Source organism: Physeter macrocephalus, chromosome 21 (assembly GCF_002837175.3).
Source record: "Physeter macrocephalus isolate SW-GA chromosome 21, ASM283717v5, whole genome shotgun sequence".
Taxonomy (NCBI): Eukaryota; Metazoa; Chordata; class Mammalia; order Artiodactyla; family Physeteridae; genus Physeter; species Physeter macrocephalus.
Window position 1 is genome coordinate 33,332,723 of NC_041234.1, and position 19,129 is coordinate 33,351,851.

At 45.8% G+C, this 19,129-nt stretch overlaps 1 protein-coding gene across 1 annotated transcript in view; it reads left to right on the forward strand.

The window, feature by feature from the left end:
- The first annotated feature begins 1,789 nt into the window (after positions 1 to 1,789).
- GPR173 (G protein-coupled receptor 173) overlaps positions 1,790 to 19,129 on the forward strand; it is a 20,471-nt gene continuing 3,131 nt past the window's right edge. The window contains exon 1 of the mRNA XM_055081926.1: positions 1,790 to 2,533. The gene's annotated coding sequence lies outside the window, so the exon portion shown is untranslated. The remainder of the gene's footprint in view (positions 2,534 to 19,129) is intronic.

Genomic DNA, 19,129 nt, shown 5'->3' on the forward strand with positions numbered 1-19,129 from the left:
ATAAAGTTCTTCATAATACTGCCTTATTATATTTTTTAATGTATATCCGACCCATATTGTAGTGGTGCCCCCTTTTGTTCCTGATACTAGTTATGTACCTTCTTTTTTTTTTTTTCTGGATCACTCTCAGGGATTTATCATTTTTCTAGTTTTTTTTTTCCAAAGAACCAACTTTTAGCTTTGTCAATCCTCTGTTGTGGTTCTGTTTTCTATTTCATTGATGTCTCTCTTATCTCTGTTATTTCTCTCCTTCTACTTTCCTTAATTTGCTTTGTCTAGCTTCTTGAGATGGATTTTCAGCCTTTTTAAAGAATAATATATGTTTAAGGCTATAATTTCTCTCTAAGCATAGCCTTAGCAGCATCCAACAGAATTTCAGATATAATATTTTCATTATCACTCAGTTCAAAATATTTTCTAATTTCCATTGTGAATTTATATTTGACTCATGGGTTTTCCTCCCTCTCCAAAGCATGATGCCCAAAGATAACAGTAACCACCTGAGGGCCTTGTCAAAATACAGGTTTTGGAGCTTCATCTCAAACCTCCTAAATTAGTATTTCTGGGAGGTAGGCCTGGGTTTCACAAACTCTATGGGGGTTCAGATGCAGGTGGATTGCAGGACCACAGCTTGGTAATGGAGCAAGGGTTTCCTAAGGGCAGAGAGCAAGTCTGATTCACCTACATTGCCAGTGCCCACCACTGGACCTAGCATACAGCCATGCTTAATAAATGAGTGAACTAATGAATGAGGGAAGAAAGAAAATAGAAGAAAATTGCTTATATCAAGAGAACTGGAATTCTTAAATGCTATAAATTAGGGGAACCACTATGGTATCATTTGGTCCCAATTTAATCTATTCAGGACAGAAGTATTTCTTCCTTGCCTTCGAACCTCTGCCTACAAGGCTTCCTCCTCCCCTGGCCCATTCTGCTGTCCTGGAACGTGGCCATAACTGTGGGTGCGTGTCTGTCTACTGGCCCAGAGAAAGTAGGGGTGGCACAGGAGATGACGTCCTGAGAAGGACTGTTCAGAGATGGGCAGCGCTCCCTGCCACGCCCCCGCCCCCACTCCCTCCCACCTACAGGCCTTCCTGGGAAAATGCCCATAGAACCCATTCTAAATAAGGTTGTCTATCCTACCTCTCAGAGCTTTAAGGGTCCCTCTCAAGCGAAAGCTTTTGAGAAACTTCCACAGGACCTTTCTGCTCTGACCCCAACCGCAGATCCCCCCACCCCTGCCTCCTCTGCACTTGTAGCCCATGCACCTCTCCCCACCTCCACGCATGCCTCTCTCCAGCATCTCAGAAAGGCCGGAGTCTGAATTCCCCAGGCAGCTATTGTCCTGGCAGCACAGCCGCCACGCCAGCATCCCCACCCAGTTGGCCAGCCAGCCAGCTGGGTCCTCCCCGGCCTCACCAGCACCCCCTCCCCGCCCCGCCCCGCCCCGCCCCGCCCCAGGGAGGACCAGGCTGGCGGCTGGGAGTCTCCCTGCCTGCTCAGCCTCCCTCCTTCCCTCCCTCTCCCTCCCTGCCTCCCTCCCTCCTCCTCCCGCCCCTGAGGCAGGGACCGTGCAAATCGAGGAGAGGGGGGACGGACAGCCCAGATGGGGTCCAGCTTAGTGCCCTGGGCTCCCCGCCGATGCCTTATCCAGGCTGGGTGTCCCCAGCATCTTGGGACCTAAATTTGTGTAAGCTGGGGTGCTTCCCAGGCCTGGAGGGTCCCTCCGGCAGGCCCACGGTGCCGCCGTTTTGCATCAGGACCCCCCCCCCTCGGATGCTCTGAGCCACCCTCCTCAACCCGGATCTAAAACCCGGGACACAGCTATCAGGCCAGCCTCTCTCTCCACCCCACCCCCTCTTTCTGGCGTCCATCCCCTCCCCAACTCCACCTCTGCTGCTGCCTCTGGCTGTGGACCTGCACCTCTTCCCCATCCCCGACAGGCCTGGAGAGCGGGGTGAGCCTGGATGAGAGCTCCCATAACCTGGGGCTCTCCCAGGCCATGGCCCGAGTGCTCCCAGGGAGGAGCCCCAGACCCTGAGCATCTGCTGGAGGCTTGGCAGAGGCCCCGCGGGGACCGTGTCTTCTGAGGACAAAAGGCGGCGGCCAGCGGGCAGACAGGGAGGGGGAAGGGGGGACCGGCAGCCAGGTGGGCAGACGGGTAGCAGGGCCCAGTGCTGGCCCCCCTCCCAGCTTGGCGGTGGCTTGAAGATGGGGGTGGGAGTGTGTAGTTGGGGAAGCACCTGCCTGGACCCGCACCTGCCAGCTAGCTGGGCACCCCAAGGCTGTGTGCTGCCCACCTGGTGTTCCCCAACACCCCCAGCCCTGCCCAGTGCACTCCTCCAGTGCCTGCTTCCCCTGATGTCTGCGATTTAGACCAGCCCGGCTGTATCCACGGCAACAGAAGCAGGAGTGTCACTGGCTGCCAGATCACGGAGGGTCCCACAATGTGGACTGGGCTGTGACTTATCCTGAGTGAGACAGCTTGAGCCCCCTCCCTCGATTCCAAGACAGCCCTGCTGAGAGAGCCTAGGTAAGTAGTCAGCATCCCTCCACCGAGGATCGGGGGCTGGGACTTCTGTCTCCCCACACATATTCCAGAGTCTCCATCACTGCCATGCTCTCTGTCTCTCTCTGATTCTGTTAGTCTCTCTCTCTTTCTACTCCATCACAAGGGCTACTTGGGCACTCAAGCCTGGAGAGTCCTCTAGCCATCCCCATCTTCCTCAATCCCAAATGTCCTGTGAGGAAGGGAACCACCACCTGTTTCCCCGTACAAGGTGTGTTTCTATCATTATGGTCGCATTTGAGCACGAGGCTGTGTTAATATTTCCTTGTGTGCTGTCTGTGGAAGGCATGCCTGGAGCCCGGCTGTGCTCCCCTCATGATGCCTGCACCCTGGGCAGGCTCAGCCTCCTGCAGCTGCCTCCTCTCTCTCCCTCCTCCTCCACTCTCCGCCAGCTTCCTTGGCCAGCATGCAGGGTGTGTGTGTGTCTGCCTGAGTGTGTGAGCTGGCAGGTGAGTAGACGTGACAGAGAAGCTGCTCCCAGCCCAGACCACCCCCCACTCCTTGTTTCCTTCCTTCCTTGTTTCCTTCCTTCCTTCCTTCCTTCCTTCCTTCCTTCCTTCCTCTGTCTCTCCCCACAAGTAGCACAGACTTTTGCTCACTCACCAGGGAAGATACTGCTGTGATTTCCAGCTGGGGCGGGGGAAGCCACTGTAGGGCTAAAAGGAAGGTGAGGTGGGGGTGGGGAGCACTTCCAGGCCCTAGTCTGCCTGATGCCTTGGTGGAGGCAAGGACCATGCCACACAACACCCTGCAGGGGCCAGGCACAACATGGTTGTCCCCACAGTGTGGGCCCCAGCCTTCATCCAAGGCTCTCAATCTGTTTCGGACCCCCATGTTGTGTCTGGGATTCCCCAGATATTATGGCCTTGTGGTCCCTCTGTCTGAAGAAGCAGGAAAGCCTGGTATATGGAGAACATGGATTCTCCAGGGACACCTCCCTCAACTACTGGCTCTGCAACTTTAGTGAAAGTGTGCTACTTATTGAACCTTGGTTTTCTCATCTGTCAAAGAGACTGGTAACCCTTCCTTCATGGCTGTGTGTAGTGACTAAATGAGTTGGTGCATATAAGTAAAGGATGTGTATAGAAGTGGCCCTGAAGCAATGTCAGCAAAGCTCATGGTCAATATTGTTGCTGATTGTTCATGATTAATATTGTCATTAATTATTTGGGGGAAGGACTGGCCCCTCTTCTCCAGGGTCTTGGCTGAGATCTGGGGAGGGCAGCAGATAGGGAAATGGGGGAGGGGAGGGGAGGGGGGGGCAGGAGGAGCTCTGTGTTGTTACTCCTCATTTGTAAGGAGGAATAAGTGGTGGCTGTGGGCAGAGCCTCCTGCTCCCACCCTCCTCCAGGCTCCTTTCTTGCACTTTCCCCTGTCTGTGCATACACACACACAGAGGCTCTAGCCCCCGTGAGCTAGCCTGGCTTGCAGCCTGCAGCATTGCTGACTCTGGTGATGTATGCATGTCCCTGTTGAGGGGAGACTTGGCAAGAGTTTGGCCTGTGGTCAGTGGTTGGCAGGGCGTGGGGACAGGGTTGAAGCTTCTGAGATCACAGGGCTTCGGGTGTGGCCCATGCAGCAGCCAGAGCTGTGGGGGACGGGTCCCAGGGAGTTACTAACATAGAGCCTGGGCTGGAGGGACAGTTGGGTCTGCTGGCTGGTTTCTGGGTGTGGAGATGTGGTGGAACACTGAGTGAGGGGTCAGTGGCTGGAGGAGAGTCCTCAAGGCCAGGGGAGCATTAGGAAGAGGGGAAACACTGAGGCCCAGAAGACCTCCTCTGTGGGGGCAGGGAGGGGTGGGATATATAGAGTAGGCTTATAGAGTAGACTTTTCTGAAGAAGCATTTGGTGCAGAAGGGAGAGAACCCTGCCTGTGGTCCAGAGGCATCTAGGCCTGAGCGTGGGTGTATATGTGCAACTGAAAACATATGGCTGTGTGTGTCTGTCTGTTCATGGGCACTATGAATGTGTATGAGTCTGTGTGTGTTAGCAGATCACATGATGGTGTGAAAGTGTGTGGGTGTCTGGGTAGGATGGTGTGTGTACAAGGGAGTGGGTATGACTTGCATGTCTGTCTGGGTGAGCAAATGGGCATGTTGGATCCTGAGCCTGAGTGAGGGTGTGTTTCTCTGAGCCAATAGGCCTGTTGAATGTCTGGCTAAATATATGTATGTGGTATACATTTGTCTTTGAGCGTACATGTCTGATTGTATGTGTATGAGTGTGAGGGTTTCAGAATGCCTGGGTGTACATGTCCTGTTAGGTGATTGCCCAGATATATCTGATTGTGTATATTTGTGTATGCCCCTGGGTGAATATGAATACAAGTGCATCTAAATGGTGTGTTTGTAAGTGTGAGGGCATGTGTATGTGTGTGTGTCCATGCATGTATGGGAGGGTAAGTGTGGGTACACATGCTTCTGCGTGGGTGTGCCTGTCATGTATATGTATGAGTAGGCCTGTGTGTGAATGTCTTTGTGGATTCTCCAGCATTTTGAATTATGTCTACGTCTGTGTGTGCATGTTTGAATGCATATTGTCTGTAGACAGACCCATGGGTCTACATCTGATTAGGGAAATGTTAGTGTAGATGGTCACACTAGTATAAGGAGAACTAATTGTGTGGGTAGGGGAGAGTGTGTGAATGCACATGTTTTGTGCATGAAAGTATGCCTTGTGGGTTTGCCTATGTGTGCACATTTGATTATATATATGGGTATGGCTGGGGGGCTGTACACCTTTAAATATATGCACAAAAGGCTGTGTGCATAGGTAAATGGCTGCGTTCATGTATATGTCTAGTTGTGTTTCTGGGTACACTGTTGTACCTCTGAGCATACATCTCTGAGTGTGGTGTGAGTGCATCTCTGAGTGTGAGTGTGTACTCACACTCACTCAGCGTGGTGTGTGCATGAGTAACTACAACTCATAATACTTGGATGCACCTGTCTCATTATGTATTTTGTTTGAATTTCTGAGTGAGTGTGAATGTGTGTGTGGAAATGCCTGTGAGTGACTGTGTGTGTATATGCTAGTATGTGTGAACATCTAGCTGTGTGTACTTGAGTGAACATGTCTGTATATTTGCCTGTGTATTCACACACATCTAAGTGTATGTGTGTGTAAATATGCCTGGGTGTGTGTCTGTCTGAATGTACAGGTGGTGTCTGAACTGCACCAATTTGTATAGTTCTAATTATTTGCATATGTGTATTTGTGTTTATCTACCATTGTTTGTTCTGGAGCATATGTTGTAGAACAGTGTAAGTGAATGTACATACACACCACTCTTGGCCTATAAGTGCATTTGAGTGTGTGTGTGTGTGTGTGTGAGGTTGTCTTTGCATGTGTGTGTCTGTAATGAGTGTTAGCAATTCTTCTTGTGCAGATGTACAAGTGTGTGAGAATATGTGACTATTCTTCCATGTGTGCATGAGTCTTCTTTTGTTTGCATATTTTCTCATATGGGTGTATGAACATGTGTCAACATAAATGGTGTGCGTAATTGTGTGAGTGTGTTTTGTAAGTACATTTGTGTCTCCATGTCTGATTCTGTGCATGCAGAAATGAATGATGTACAAGCCTAAGTTCATGTGAATACGCTTTTAGGTGTACATGCCCAGTTGTGTGTATAAGTCTATGTGTGTTAGAATGTCCATGTATGAGTACACCATCTAATTGACAAGCATGTGCACACCTGGGTGTTCGTGTGTGTGAGTACATCCTGGTGTGAGTATGTGTGAATATGCTTATGTGGTCGTGTCTGGGGCTGTATGTGTATACATTTGGGAGCTCACCTCTGTGTGTCATGTTTGTTCATTGTCTCACTGGGTGTGATACAGAGTCTGCCTATCTGTGGGCATATGTAAATATGCCTGTGTGTACACCTGTGTTTGTGAGTGAAAGTATGTCCTTTGTGGGCATTATGTCATGTGAGTATATGCTATGCATATATGTCTGTGTTTGAGAATAAATGGATGTGCATATGTGGGACCAAGTGCAGTGTGAGTGTGCACTGCTGTGGGTGTGCCATTGTAGGGATGAGTGTAGGTATTTGTGCATGTGCCTGTCTCATGGTATGTATGTGAGAGAGGGAGAAAGATTTGGCCTTGGGCTTGTGCAGATAGGCCTCATCATTGAGAGGGTGATAAGGGAGGGTACTTATGAGTCTGCATGATGCTATGTGTACCCCAGTGTGTATTTATATGCCTGTCTGAAAGTCAGGTACCCTGCTAGACCATGTCTGGCTCTAATTGTGTAGACATTCTAGATGATGGAAGCCAAAACACTTGAGCAATCCATGACCCCCTTCTGGGGTTTCTCTGGCCTTGACCATGTGCTGGGTTTCTGTGAGGGTCGCAGGAGAATTCCTGCCATCATTCACACTCAAGAAGTAAGAACCAAAAATGACTGATATCCTACTAGGGAAGGGGGCCTGTGACATCTTTAGAAAAGGATTTCTTGAAACACAAAGACCTCCTTTCCCATCCTCCCCCCACCATCAATGGCCCAGGACAAAATGGCATTGTATGGTATCAAGTGTTGGTAAATGGTTTTCACACACAGCACCCAAGTTGTGCTATCCAGGGAGAAATCTAGATCTAAGTGTGTATGTATAAGTGAAAAGTGAAGGTATACCCAGGTAGAGTGAGGTGTGTGTGTGGAGTGGGTGCTATGTTTGATGAGAGAGAGAGAGAGAGAGAGAAGGGATCTGGGTTGTGTGTATGTAAGAGAGAGCCTGGGTGTTTCTGGGTAGGGTTTGAGTGTGAGACATTTGGGTGTATTTGAGAGGGATGAGTGTGGATGTGGGTGTGTGTGAATGGTGCATTTGTGAGGCACTATGAGACCATTGGCCTATTTCGGTGGAGGATGGTATAAGTAACACTTTGGGTGTGGCTGTGTGGGAATATGTGTGAGGATATATATATTTGAGGGGTATGTAGGTATGCGTGTATCTGGATGGTGCAAGAGAGAGTGGGGGTTATCTAGTTGATGTATGTTTTACAGTGTGGACCTATCTATGTTACGTGTGTAAGAGGGAGTGTGGGTGTTTCTGGGTAGAGTGAGTGTATGAAGGAGTATGGTGTATTGGGGTGGGGGCATTCAAGTGTGGGTATATCTGGATGGTATGTAGGTGGGTGAGAGCACAAGTGTATCTAGGCAATGTAAGTGTGTGATGGAGTTTATCTAGATGGTGTGTGTGTGTGTGTGTGTGTGTGTGTGTGTGTGTGTGTAAGAGAGAGAATTTGGGCACATCTGGGTGAGGGTGGGGTGTATATGAGTGTGTATATAATTGGGAGTATCTGTAGATGCTGTGGGGGGTATATGTGAGTGAGGTGTGTGTGGTGTGTGAGAGAGCATGGGTATACCTGCATGGTGTGCATGGAGTGTGGGTATTCTGGATGATGGTGATTAAGAGAGAGGGGGGAGCTGGATTGTGTGTATGTATAAGAGAGTGCGTAGGTGTTTCTGAGTGTGGTGAGAGTGTGAGAGCATGAATGTATCCAGTGGGAGAAGTGTGTAGGTGTATCTGGATGGGGTAGAAGTGTTTGGGTTTGATTGGGTCAGGGAGTGAATGTGAGTGTTTTGGTGTGTGGCTGGGTGTATCTGGATGATGTATGAGAGAGTGTGGTACATCTGGGCTGTTTGTGAGACAGTGTGTGGGTGTATTTTGGTGTTTGAATGTGAGTGCATCTGGATGGTGGGTGGGTCAGAGCACAGGTGTATTTGGGTGGTGGAGTATGTATTAAGGTATATCTGGATGGTGTGTTGTTAGAGCTTTGGTTGCATATCTGGGTATATATGTACTTGGGTATGTGTGTGAGTGTGTGTATGTATAACTGGATGAGGTGTGTGAAAGAGAGTTTGGGGGACATTACTGGGTGGGAAGTGTGAGTTTGGAATGTGGGGGCATCTGGGTGGTGTGGAGAGGATGAGAACATTGGATGTATTTGGGCAGTGGAGTGTCTGGGGAAGTGCACCTGGATGGCATGTATGAAAGTTGGATTATCTGGATGGGATGTGTGTGTGTGAATTTGCAAGTGTATCTAGATGGTAGTGGAGTGTATCTGGATGATGCATATGGGTGTGAATGTATCTCAGTGGTCCACATGGGATGAATCTGGATGTTGTGTGTATGTATGAGAGTGTGGATGTATCTGGCTGGGGCTGTGTGAGTGGGCTCTGTTTGTGTGTGTATGTGTGAGAGAGGCAGAGACAGAGAGACAAAGAAAGAACATGAGAAGTGTGGGCATATATGGATAGGATTTGTTTGTGAGTGGGTGTCTCTGGATTATGTGTAGGTGGGTATCTGTGCATGTGGATGTATTTGAATTGGGTGAGTGTGAGTATCTGGGTGGGGTGTAAGTGTAGTGTGTTTGAATGGTGTGTGTGTCATTGTAGGTGTATCTTGATACCACATGTGAAAACGACTGTAGGTTTGCCTGGGTTGGGTATGAGGGCTCTGGGTTGGGAGTGTGTGTGAGTTTGGGTGTATCTGAATGTTGTATGTGAGAGTGTGGGTGTACTGAGTTGGAAGTTTGCTTAAAGTGTGGCTGTATCTGGGTGGAGTGCCTGTGAGTGTAGGTGTATTTGAGGTATGTGTGTAGTGTAGGTGTATTTGAGGTATGTGTGTATGAGGATGGGTGTGTCTAGATGGGATGTGTGTGAGAGAGTGTGTATCAGTATTGGGTGTGTGTGTGAGAGTGGGTGCATCTGAATAGTGTGTGTGAGAAAGAGAATGTGTACCCACCTGGTCTGGGGCGTGTGGGAGTGGGTATATCTAAGTAGGATGTGTGCAGTTCTCTCTGGCTGGTGTATGGGAGGGAGATAGGGTATATCTGGGTGATGCATGTGCATGTGAATATATGTGGGTAGTATGTGTGAGAGCGTTTGGGTATATCTGGGTGGGGAGAGTATCTGAGAACGTGGGTGCATCTGTATGTGAGTGTGGATTTATTTAGACGGTGTGTAGGTGGTATATGTGGGTGTTTTGTGTGTTTAGTAGTGTGGGTGTGTTTTGGTGGGGTGCATGATTGTGGGCGTGTGTATGAATGTGTATATCTTTCCTGGGGCAAGATATACCTCTGCTGGAGTGTCTGTAAATGTGAGCATGTCCATGTTTGTGTATGTGTATGTGTGTAACTGTTTGTACCTGAGCCTGTCAGTATATGGCTTGTGTGTGCATGTGCTTGTGCTAAAGTAGTGTGTATCTGTATATGTGTATGAGGTGAGTGTTTCTACGTGTGAGTAAGTTGGATCTGTAAGGTCTTGAGCCAGGCTCTGGGTTTGCATCCTAATTTTGCCTTTATTAGCTGTGTGGCTTTGGACAAGTCACCTAACCTCAACTAAGCCCTAGTTTCTTATTTGTAAAGTAGGGGTAATAATACTACCTATCTCATAGAGTGAGAATTAGATGAGTTAATATTCAAAAAGTGCTTTGGACTGTGCCTGGCACATAATGAGTCCTCTGTGCCATATAAGGTGTTACCCAGTACTATAATTGTCACATGCGCCTATGTGTAGGTGACCGTGTCTATCTGCAAGCGTGAACGGGGTATTTTCTATGTGTATATTTGCCACATTATCAGTATCCACATGTATGTGTGAGAGAATGAGCAGATCGTGGGTGTGTGTTTATACATAAAATTAGGTTTGTACTTATATGTGTCCCAGTGTGTATATAAAACCATGGGTGTATGAGGATGGAAGTGCGGGTCTAGGAGGTTGATGGAAGAGGTTTGGCCCTGTGTGTATGCTTCCCAGCATACACACATCTGAGTGTATGAGTGCATATACCTGTATCTGTGGTAGTGCGCAGTGCGTTTTTATCTGAATATGTAAACGGGTTTATAGTGGTCAGGATGTAAATGTGTGCATGTTGTCAGTGTCTGTAAATGTAAGAAAGTTGGTATTCAGGTTTATATGTGGTGATGTAGATGGATGCATGTGTGTGTAGAGAATTTATGCCTATATGGCCATGTACTAGGACGTGTGTACCTGTGTCATGTGAATGTATGTGTAGGTGTGAATGAGTGTGTCTGTCTGTGTTTATAAGCAGCAGTGGCTATGTGGGTGTGTATGTGTGAGTCTGCATTGCTTCACCTGCCTGCCTGTCTCTGTGTGTAGCAGTGAGCCTGAGCCATGTGTCTGTATGGGCGAGCAAGTCTGTACTGTGTGTATATGTATGTGTGCCAGGGCAGGGTTCGTATAAGATGGTAGGTTTTAATCTCTTAGTGTAAGAGCCTGGGGTGGGGAAGGGCCTGGATCTGTAGGATGTGAGCAGCACTTGCCCTGCGACTGAATGTCAAGTTCTTACATCTGTGCATACATGACTGTGTCTGAAAGCATATAGGTCCATACGATTTGGTCTGTAGGTGTATGTGTGTGCACGTGCCCATGTGAATGGCAAATGTATCGGTGCCTAGGCCTGTATTTCTATAGAAGGGTGGTTATATATGTGTGTGTGTGTTATATAAATCTTTGCATGATTTGCTGGTAAGTGGGCACCTACACACATGCCTCTTTCTGTGTAGAAGAGGAGGTGTGTGTGTGAGCATCTGACTGCACCTATCAGCTGGGGTAAGACTGGATGTGTGTGTAAGTTTGAATCTCCATGTACACCTATGCCTGTGTGCTGTGTATCTGTTCATGTGTGCAAGTGTTCGCGCAATACGACTAGCTGTGAATGTGTCAGGCACACAGAGAAGGTGAAATATTTGTATGGCATACTGTAGTAAACTTAAGAGGATTTAGGGGTACTGGGGTTTGGGGAAACGAAATTCCTTACATTTTCTTTATATTATAAAAATTGTGGTAAGAAAAATTAAAATGCCAAGTTTTAGGAGAGTTATTTAATATTGAATTTGTATGCAACTTCCAAATGAAATCTTTTCCAAATTTTTTCATAGTACACTTGAGCTCACTTCTGTAAACATAACTTTTTAATTCACTTGTGCAAATCTGTGGTGGTCAACATTCGTGCCCACTTCTTCTGCATCTTTGGTCATGACTGTCTTGATTTATTTTATGGTCATTTTCATCATGATTTGGTAAATCACTTGGTGCTGAGCGTAGATCCCTTATGCCAAGTTGTTGTGTTTCTTGGTAAAAACCCAAACAAAACAAATGAAGCAAATAACCTTTGGTACTTTTGACACGGATATAAACTTCCATTGTGGCCTGCCTCTTCTTGATCTTGGAAGGCATGTTGTTGAAGGTAAGACCCATTCCATGGAGGTTGTTTAGGCATAGTTTTCCCTAATGTCCTTATAATTAGCTTGAATGTATGAAATGTAGCAGCATGGTTGTGCAGGTCAGCAAAACTCACCTCAAAAGCATGAGCTTTGGGGTCATCAGGTATCATTTTTGTTTCTCTGAAGCATCACGCGCAGTTTCTTGTGTTGAATATCGCTGGTGCTTTCACACCATGCCAACCTTTCTTAACAAATGGAACAACTGCTTGTTCGTGCCTTCCTTTTTCACCTCCCTTTTATAACTCACTTGTTCTTGCTATGCCCAGGCAGAGACCCAGGTTTTATGCTCAGAATAGCTACATAATCTCTTCTGTCTCTTGGTAGTCACCATCAACAGGAAACCGTTTGCCTAAGTGGCAGCACATGGTCAAAGGGTATTTTTTAATTGATTAAAACTCTTTTCTCATCAATAATCTATAATTCTTAGTGTTTGAATTTTGTACTTCAAAGGTGAGATCCTTCTTTAAATCTAACACCTCTTTCTTTTCTTTCAGTCAAATGTGATGTTGAAATTTCTTGTAACAAATGCTCATGAATTTTGGATCCAACAGAAAATTTTCATTTAGAGTATTTAAAAATAATGATGAAGCTTTCCCCTAAATAGACCTTGTTCTATTCATCCTAGTAAGTCTTCTTTAGTATTTAACTTATAATGCTAACTGAACATCACCCAAGGAACCATACTTGACCTGATTTCTTCTAAGTTGAAGTTTGGCTTCAAATCCATAAACCTTGTCGGTATACTTTCATGTATCTTTGAGTGTCGAAAATTTTTGATGTAATTTTATTCATGTGCTCAAAGAGCCATGTGTTGAAGCCAGTAAGCATCAAATCTGCAAAGTGAGAATCATTCACAGAGGAATGCTGAAATTTTTCTTTTAGCTCATAAATCCATTATAAAATCTTTCCACACTTAGGCTTAAAACAATAGAGAAGAGTGTACTGATTCCAGTGCTTCACAGAAAGCTGACAAGTGGGTGGGTAGTGCCTTGGATCTAATTAAATTCACCTGGCATCATTTACTGTGGCAGTTAGACCTTCAGGCAAACTTTTATAGGTTAAGGCTCCTCAGTGGATGACTCTCAGCATTTTCAGAACAAATTCCAGCTGTAAACTTCCTGCCATCACAACAGCAGCGTCAGTCCACAGATTTATGCAGAGTTTCCACAATATTTCAAAATATTTATGTATCACTTTGAATATTTCAACCTTAGTTTATGTTGGTGCTTCTGGCATTTCTCTTCAGGCTTTCTGACTAGTACTATAAACCAAGCACAGTTAATCAACATCCTGAGATACATCAATATAAAATGAAAACCCCTTTGATTCAGCAATCTTCTGGGTTAGTGTTATCTCAATGTCCTTTGACCTGTCACCAGTGTATCTCCTAACAGAAATAATTGAAAGTGGGCCCTGTCCTATTTCTTCTACCTTGTTGGTCTCAAATATAGTGTGGACAATTTCCCGGCAGACTGCTAACATATGAGATTCTACTGGGCGGGCATCTTAGCTTTACTTGTTAATTGTATAACCCTGTTACTAGCTGGTTGAACTCCATCTAAGAGTGTTCTAACTCATCTCAAAAAAGAGCCCAGTTTCTTAATTTGCTCTTCCAGATGCTTCAAAAAGTCCAAATCTTTCTCTGTGTGATAGAGTGTTTTGTGGTCAGTTGACCAACATAGGCTACTGCAAAGGTTTCTGTTGATAACTTTTCCACACAAATTGGACATTTAGGCTGAGGAAAAGAGGGCTAACTTGGCAGCTGAACTCAAATTTGAGACAATCCTCATTAAATTGCTTAAATTAGGAACATCCTGGATTATTTTGGAGGGGAGACTACTGTGTTTGTCTTATGAGTCTCTTGATTTTCCAGCTTTAATCAAAAAGTCCAATTTGATGGGGAAATAAATATCTTACAAATTAAATCTACGTGAATATAAAGTATTGAAGGGGTCAGCAGACTGACCCTTTGTGTGACCCTTTGTGACTTCTGAAAACTGATTGTTTCCAAAAATCAAGTTTTAGGTCTTCTGCATTTTTAAGCAGCACTCTGAGACAAACCCAGAAAGGCCTAGAGTTCCCTTTAATGAATCAATTCAGTTCAACTATAGTCAGGCTGCACTCATTTACTGACAAATATTTTTACCTAAAAACAAAAGGTAATAATTAATTATGAAATTAATTATGAAATCCCACCAAGAATCAGATTTGCTAAATTTTAAATAGTAAAAGCCAGCAGCAAGTAAATCAATAAATAAGCAAAGAAATAATAAAAATGTTGTAATGTTTTAAAAAGTTCTTCTCTTTTTTTAATTTAATAAAATTATTTATTTGATTTATTTATTTTTGGCTGCGTTGGGTCTTCGTTGCTGCGCGTGGGCTTTCTCTAGTTGTGGTGCGCGGGGGCTACTCTTTGTTGCGGTGCGTGGGCTTATTGTCGTGGCTTCTCTTGTTGCGGATCACGGGCTCTAGGCACGCGGGCTTTAGTTGTTGTGGTGCGCGGGCTCAGTAGTTGTGGCACACGGGCTTAGCTGCTCTGCGGCATGTGGGATCTTCCCGGACCAGGGATCGAACCCGTGTCCCCTGCATTGGCAGGTGGATTCTTAACCACTGAGCCACCAGGGAAGCCCAAGAGTTCTTATCTTTTAGAAATACTTACTGAAATTCTTATGGATGAAATGGCATAATAGATATGCTTCAGAATACTCTGGAAGTGGGGGAAGTGGGTGAGGTTATAGATGAAACAAGACCCTATGAGTTGATAGTGAGTCTGGGTGATGGATGCCCTGAGGTTCATTACAGGATTCTTTCTACATTTTTGTTTGAAATGTTCTAGAAGGAAACATTTTTTTAAATAAAGAAGCAACAATCAAGGAAATTAACAAAATTGTTATATTCGCTTTAGGAACACTTAATTCTATATAATAGTAATAACAGCTACAATCATACAGCCCTTCTATTTTCATAGAAAAAATTGTGGAAAAATAAGAATAGATCAAATTAAAAGAAAAACAAACATTGTACATGTATGGGCAAAGCCAAGAAACCTCACTGATGATGAACAAACCAGTGGCAACCAAAGTAATAATCTGACTATCTGGGATGTTTCGACAGGAAGCAATCCAGACATTTACAACCTCCCTTCTCACATGGTCCCCTCGAGCCCCCTCTTGGTCCAGCCCCAGACAGCTCTGCTAATGTTTCCACCTGTGTGTTCTGGATTTGGCTTCTCTGTGCATTTGCACGGGTTCGTCTCTGGGTGTATACCTGTTGCAGGCTGTATATGTCAAGTAAGTATCTGGTTTGTGAGCAAGTTTGTGTGTGTATAGACGTCTGTGTGTGAGAGTGTATCTGTATGCACTATATCTGGCTTTTTTCTTGGTGTTTGCTTGTGCTTGCATATTGCTAAGGGGTGTGTGTCTGTCTGTGTGTGTGTCTGTGTGTGTGTGTGTCTGTGTTGGAGCTGGTCTACTTCTCTGCATGAGTGAGCGTGTACATGAATGGGCATCTGTGTATACCTGTGCTAGGGTGTACACATCTGTATTGGTGAGTGTGCCTAATCTATGTGAGAGGTTTTGGATCAGTTGGTCTCTGTATGTTAGAGTGTGCTAGAGTATGTACATGTGTGTATATGTGAGCAGTTTTTTAGTTGTCTGTTTTTTCTGTGGGTATCTGAGGGGCAGTCTGTGTATACATATGTGTGGCAGGGTTCAAGTGCATGTGAGCATGCTGGCGTATGTAAGTGACTGAGTGTTAACGTGTGTAACCATGTTTGTATATGTGATGATATAGGTATGCCACTGTTTTCTTGCACCTGTGTTGCAAGAGTTTAAATACGTGAGAGGATTTGAATAATCAGGTACACTGGGACAAAGGGTATATATGAGTCTACGTGTGAGTGACAATGAGTAGGTTTGTGTGTGTGTATCTGTCACAATTTGAAAGTTTGTATGCATGTTAGGGGAGTTATAATTGTGGGTTTGTGGGCCACTGCATGTGTGTGTGTGTCTGAGTGTGTCTGTGCATATGAGCAATTCTCAGCCCTCTCATACCCAACACCCTCTTTTATGTAACATATTTTGTAACACCCCTTTACTATCTGGACATGAAGTTCTTAGATAATACAATCTCTCTGCATATATAATTTCAAAAGAAAATTCATGAAGTATTTTATACAATAGCCACATTATATTAACTCTAATATAAATAAATAAGAAATAAAAATGACTTATAAGAAAATAATTTGTATTTCAATACGGAAATGCTTGGGCATGACACTCCCCAGGAGATTCAGTGAATTAGAAGCTTGTAACATCTTATAATGAGTAAACGTGGATTTAGAAGAAGGGGAAAAATCAGAAGCTGCCCCTTCTACGAAGTGCAGGCAAATGACAGGCAAAGGCCTACGGGTGAGAGTTTCCGAAATACTGAACAACTCAAGGAAAGTGCTCCACAAAACAAAGTACAGTCTCTAGACTTACATGACAGCCACATTGCTGGATAATTCAGGGTATATTAAATCAAAGGAACAACTGTGTTTAACTGTGAAATAGAGTTAGATTCTAGGTTCAGTTCATTCCAAGTCCAAAATCCTATGGGATGAGGGACATATGTTGGCTGTGTGGGACTGCCCCGCAGGTCACTGGATGCCAGCATCCTCGCCCAGGACCCTAAATGTTAGAAGGACACACCCACCACTGTGGCAACCAAAAATGCTCCTATAAATTTCCAAAATGTCCCCTAGGGGGCAGTAATGCCTTTGTTGAGGACAAAGCACTGGTGTTTAAACAGGGTGCCTGTGTGAATGAGGCGGCATACACGATATACCTTGTGTGTGTGTGTGTGTGTGTGTGTGTGTGTGTGTGAGTGCCGTGTGTGCACACCAGTGCCCCTGTGTGTGAGCTGGTTGCTGTCCATGGGTCTCTATAGGAGTAGCCTATGTGTTTGTGAGTGTGTGTGTAGGTGTCTCTGTATCTCTAAGGGCATCTGAGCACAAGCAGGTGTGTATATGTTATGTGTATGCACATGCATCCTTAGTCTTGGATGGTCCCAGGCTGTGGCTGCCAGTCTATGCTTAGAAGAACACTCTCCTAACTTTTTATATAATCACCCCAGCTTTCCAGGCAACACCAGAGTTTTGTTTGTTTGCTTCTATTGTTTTGTGGTTTTTTGTTTTGTTTGTTTTTTGTTTTCACTGGGACTCTGGGCTACACATTATCCACCTTCTCGGTCTTAGTGTGTCTCTCTGTGTCTCCCTCTCTCTGTCTCCATCTTTACTTCTGCCTCTCTCTGTCTCTGTCTCTGCCTCTGTCTCCGTCCCCTCTTTATCTGTCTCTCACTCCCCGTCCCTGTCTATTTCTCTATATCTTTCTCTCTTTATTTCCTGGCATTATCCCTCTCCTTCTATCTCTGTCTCTGTCTCCCTCCCTCCTTCCCTCTCTCCCTCCGTCTCTATTTTTCCTGTCTCTATTTTTTCTGTCTGTCTCTCTATTTTTCCCCTTTCTGTCTCTATTTCTCTCCCTTGTCTGTCTCTTGCAGTTTCTCTGTTTCTGTGTGTGTGTGTCTCTTTTTGCTCACTTTATCTCTTCTTCCTCTTTCTGTCTCTATTTCTATCTCCTCTTCTCTGTGTAAGGCTCTCTCCTTTCTCTGTGTATTTCTCCCACCCCTTCCCTCCCTCCCTCCTATGTCCCCATCTGTCTGTCTCTCTCTGCTCCTCTCTCCTTCTTTGTCACTCGTGTGTCTCTCTGACTCTGTCTTACATTCAGTCTCTGTCTCTATCACTTCCTCCCTTCCTCTCCTCAAGGCTAAGGAGAGAGTGTGTGTGTGTGTGTGTGTGTGTGTGTGTGTGTGTGTGTGTGTGTGTGTGTGTGTGTGTGCATATTTGCACACACCCAGCTATCGGCTGGTCCACAGTTGTGTGGGAGCTATGAGGCCTTGAGGGGCCGAAGGGGCCCACCAACTCCGCTTCTCTCAAGCCCCTCCCCTAGCACCTTCTCTTGGCCCACTGGCACCAGCTCTGAGACTTTGGGGTGCCATCAAAGTCTGGCCCCAGATGCCTGTGGCAGGCCAGGTTGGATTGAGCTGAGAAACAGTGCAGAGGGGAGCCGTTTTCCTGGGAGGGAAAGGTAGAAAGACATCCACTCAAGCCCCACCTCCCCCAACTTCAAGCCCATCCCAGTCCCAGCAGGAGTTCTGAGCTTCTCCAGCTTCTGCCTTGCTGCCTCTCCTCAGGGAACTGCCCTGCTACCTTGTCACACCCCACACCCAGCCCGCACACACTCGGAGCTCTCCTGCTTCCCCCCAAGTTTGGCCTGTGCTGTCCCATTCACTCACTGCCCAGACAGCTCTCTCAGCAAATCCTACCTGGACGCCTCCAGGCAGCCCTCCCTGAGCCACCAGCCCCTCTAGTCCCTCAACCAATTGATTTGACAGCTTTTGACTGAGCGCCTACCATGGGCTGTGCACTGCTCTTCTAGAGGAGAGTGTGTGAGTCGATAATCCCTACCCTTGTGGAGCTTTCCTTCTAATAAGGAGAGGCAGGCAATAAACCAAAATTTTAAAGTAAATATTTTATAATAACTATAAATGGAGTATAACCTTTAAAACTGTGAATCACTGTGTTGTCCATCTGTAACTTATATAATACCGTACATGAACTATATATCAATATAAATTAATTAATTAATTAATTAAAACAACTATTTAAAAAGTAAATTATATAGTACATTAGAAGAGAGAAATTCTAGGAAGAGAAGCAAAGCAGGGCAAGAGGCACGGGGTGCTCTTATTCCTCACCTGGATTACTGCAAGAGCCTCCTAAGTAGTCTCTCTACTTCCACCTTTGCCTCCCATGATCTGTGCTCCTCACCGCAGCAAACAGGATCCCATTCAATCCTGAGTCATATCACATCTCGCCTCTGTTCAAAACCGTCCCACAGCTCCCATCTCACTCAGAGTAAAAGTCACAGTCCTCACCATGGCCTATGTGATCTGGCCTCACCACCTTTCTGACCTCACCTCTTACCACTTTCCCCTCACTCACTCTGTTCCACCCTCTTCCTTGCTCTTCCTCAAATGCACCACATGCAGTCTCACCTCAGGGCCTTTGCTCTGGCTGTTCCCTCTGCCTGGACTTCTCTTCCCCCAGATGTCCACATGGCTCACTCTCTCACCTCCTTCATGTCTTTGCTCAGATGACACCTCCTCCATGAAGCCTTCCCTTTCCACCTCATCTAAAACTGCACTTCTCCCACCCTTAGCACTTCCTATCCCCCTTCCCTCCTTTATTTTTTTTAATTTTTTTTTT